The 3,666-nt window shown below is 45.9% G+C and overlaps 1 protein-coding gene across 1 annotated transcript in view; it reads left to right on the top strand.

Moving 5' to 3' along the window:
• Positions 1-3,190: 3,190 nt before the first annotated feature.
• LOC143289782 (uncharacterized) overlaps positions 3,191-3,666 on the top strand; it is a 16,356-nt gene continuing 15,880 nt past the window's right edge. The window contains exon 1 of the mRNA XM_076598913.1: positions 3,191-3,666. This exon is cut by the window's right edge and continues 357 nt beyond it. The gene's annotated coding sequence lies outside the window, so the exon portion shown is untranslated.

Raw genomic sequence — 3,666 nt, 5'->3', positions numbered from 1 at the left:
CACCCCACGCCACCTCCCCCACCCCACCTCTCACACCCCGATCCCCTATCCCGTTACCTTCTGTCCATCCACACACCCCAATTCCTCTGAAAAGCAGTGGAATGCCACTACCTTCACCTCTACCTCTTCTTCACATCATCACGGAACACCAACTTCAAAATATTAGTAGCGATCCCTCCCTCCCTCCCTTCCAGTTTTAGGTGTCAAAATAATCAATTTGTATGATTGTGGACCCTAAACAACGATGAAGGAGGAGGAGAAGAAGAAGAAGAATCTTTGTAAAACGCTTAGAGCTCGGCCTCTGACCAAGGATAGGCGCAAGATGGCTATCCATATCCAACCCATCCATTCATCCACTAACGGAATCAACTTAATCTCCTTACCTACCCACAGCAGAAGTGGTCAGCAAATCCTTTCTCCTCTCTCTCTCCTTCACTTGCCGCCATCATCATCATCGCCGCCATCTTGGTTGTAAGTCGAAGCCGACGTTGAGGATGGCGTGTGCGTGTGACTGCACGTCCTACTTCGTTACAAAGCCGTCTACGGTGAAGACAAGGCTGTGCTTTCTCCTCGCTATTCTATTTCTTCTCCTGGCATATGTCCACAATTTACCCCACAAGAAAGAATTAATGATATTCAAAAGGCGTGGACGGTCACCCCGTCAGTCACACAGACGACTGGGGGGAAAGAAATGTGGATACTGCCCTTCTGGTCTTATGAATCTGCTTCTCCTCAAATCTTCTTCTTCTGCTCCTCCTCTTATTCTTCGTCTGCTCCTCCTCCTCCTCCTCCCCTGCCTTCTAATTCTTCTTCTCCGCCTTCTGTTTTCTCTCCTACTCCTCCGCCATCTGGCAAAATCCACAATTTTCCCCCCTCAAGACGCGATGAGTAGCCTGGTGCTCACAACAAGGCGTGGACATTCACCCCGCCAGTCACACAGAAGAGTTAGTGTCACCGTTACTGGTCCCGAAACGTGGTTTGGTCGTGGGGGAGCTGTACTGCTGAAGACAAGAGGAGTGGAGAGGAAGGAAATGTGGATATAGCCCGCTTTCTGCTCCTCCTCCTCCTCCATCTTTTCCTTCTTCCCTATAGCGAACACTTTTCTATAAAAATGCAGATTTTTTCACCACATCACGGATACAAACCACCTACCGTTCCTTAAAATAGCTTAGCACGTCATAGTCATGGTCACGAATAAAACGGACAGTGTAGGAGTCTTGCTGCGGTTTTCGTCGATCACCCAGTAAAACACACATCGAAGACTGTTTCATTTGGACTTCTTGCGGTATTTTGAGAGCAAAGTAGTAGTTAACGTTGCAGCCTTTTTAGCTTTCGCTTCCCACCCACACCAGTCGGCCACTTGCTGTGAAAAAGTTCGTTTTTGGAATGAGCGCGTCCCCTGCAGACGTTTTCTCACACGCACAAAAAATACCTTAAAAACTGATCGGCTGTGACGGGAGGCTGGCGACCAGAGGAAGGAACTGCCAAACTCACGTGCAACACGTGCGCCCAGAGAAGTTTCTGAGTGAGTTCACTCTATCAGTCCAAGTTCTCTGCTCTGTTATTTTCGTTTTCCAGCTTCATTGCCCGCAAGGAAGCAAACTGAAATCCCGTACACGTAATTCGTGTTTTGTTAGTTCGTGGTCAGTGAAGAGGGTGATGGTTTCATGTATGGAACCTTCTGCCCAGTACAACCATGGCGTAATGGGCAGGGGGGGGGCCCTTCCGTGCCTGCCCTAACATCTCTCTCTTTAAGAACAGTAAATCCGCCAATGATGGTGCGAGCAACAAAGGTTAGAAAAAAAAGGACGAGTTTAACAGAGATGAATCAGATCATCGATAGAAGAGGACCCGAAATAAAAAAAAGCACAAAATACAAATCTGATTGTATCTTTTAATTCATGCTGTCATTAAACCAAAGGCTAACAATGCTTTACATGGTAATTGGACAAGAACCCAACCTCAGATTTGAAATGAATCCTTCATCAAACAACAACGATCAATTTATCACTTGCCATACGACGAATAGAAGCACATTCTCATCGGATATCTGTTTGTCCTGAGATTTGATCTGGCTGTCAAAATTAAAATGGAAGTGGTTTGTGGTCATGCCTACAGATAAGCAACACATGTATTTTCTCAGGCTGTTTGGAATTCTCAAGCAATGCGGTCAGAGAAAAAGTCTGGATCTTGTGAGAAGGTAATAAAACTAGGGTTACGATGGCTCATTTAAGTGTCCAGATATCAGCGGGGCCTGAGGCGGTGTCTGAACTGCGAGGAAACAAGGAAACATACAGGATTACACGCATTCCAATATACTTGTGCGAGGCCATAAGATAACTGTTAAAGGCAAACATTGACGGTGTATGTTTCTAAAACCTTGGTTTCTCCCCTAGATTTCCAAACCAATAATACTGAAAGTGAAAAATTCTGTGATCGCCAGTTATTTCCCTATCTACTCGGTGGCAACAAACTAAATGCTTAAATACTCTAGTTTCATGCAGTAGTTTCGTGTTTCCAGCGGAAGTTGGATCGGGCGCTAGGAATGTGGTTTTAGGACTGAGAAAATACCTCCCATCATTACCATTAATGCTTGATTTTTGTGCAATCTGCAACTAAAAGAACACTTCTGGCTCAACTTCTTGTCTTTTGGTCAAGTCATTAAATGTTTCCCGCAATGAATGGTTGAAGGACGAATTAAATTGTGAGGTGACACAAAAGTTTCCTTGCCAACAGTTGTTCATCGGCTTCGTCAGCATAAAACCAAACAAATGACAACAACCAACACAACCACCAACGCAACAACATCACATAGCAAACATCAAATCACATCATATTTAATTACATTACGCTTTTCACTTACAACCAGAAGGCTCAACAAAGCACTTCACAATGAGACCAAATAAATTCACCAACGAACCAACCCTTCAGTATTTCATTGAAAATGTAAACCACTTCATCAAACAACGACACCCGATTCATTTCATTCACTGTGCCATACGAAAACAGAATGGAGGAAGCCCACATCTACAAGATCGAGAAGTATGCTAGTCTTGCCAGTCGCCTGAGAGAATCTGGCTTCCAAGCCAAAGTCCTCGCCATAGAGATTAGTGCAAGAGGGTTTGTGAGCTCATCTGCCTACAGCCTCATGAAACAGCTGTCGATTTCTGGCAGAGAGAGGACATGGGCTCTCAAGGCAATGGCAGAAGCAGCAGAAAAGAGTTCCAGCTGGATCTGGTCGAGAAGGAATGAAAACTAGGCGTACGATGGCTCAGTGGTTAAAACGTCCGCCAGAAAAAGGTGACTCAGTCCTGGTGGCGACCACCCTAGAGGCGCGGGTTCGAACCTGCTGAGGACCAGGGGGAAAAAAAGGCGGCAATACAAGAGCATCCAGGAGTCATGACCTGTGTGCGGCCCGGCCCCCTTAAGAGTATGAGTCAAGGGCCGAAACACTTGACAGGGTGGGCTTGTTCTCTGAAAACCTTGTGCTATCCAGCTCTCCCTGAGGATTACCAACCCAGATAAATACTGAACCAGTGAAAGGTAAGTCTTCTGAGAAATCGAACTTTTCCCCATGCTACTTTCGGTTCGGCAAAAGAAAAGCGGTCACACTACTCTACGCTATTCCAGTGCCAGTTCTTCGTCGCTTCAGCAGCGCAGACAAGT

Source organism: Babylonia areolata, chromosome 14, assembly GCF_041734735.1.
Source record: "Babylonia areolata isolate BAREFJ2019XMU chromosome 14, ASM4173473v1, whole genome shotgun sequence".
In the NCBI taxonomy this organism is placed as follows: Eukaryota; Metazoa; Mollusca; class Gastropoda; order Neogastropoda; family Buccinidae; genus Babylonia; species Babylonia areolata.
This window is presented reverse-complemented; position numbering and strand designations above follow the sequence as displayed.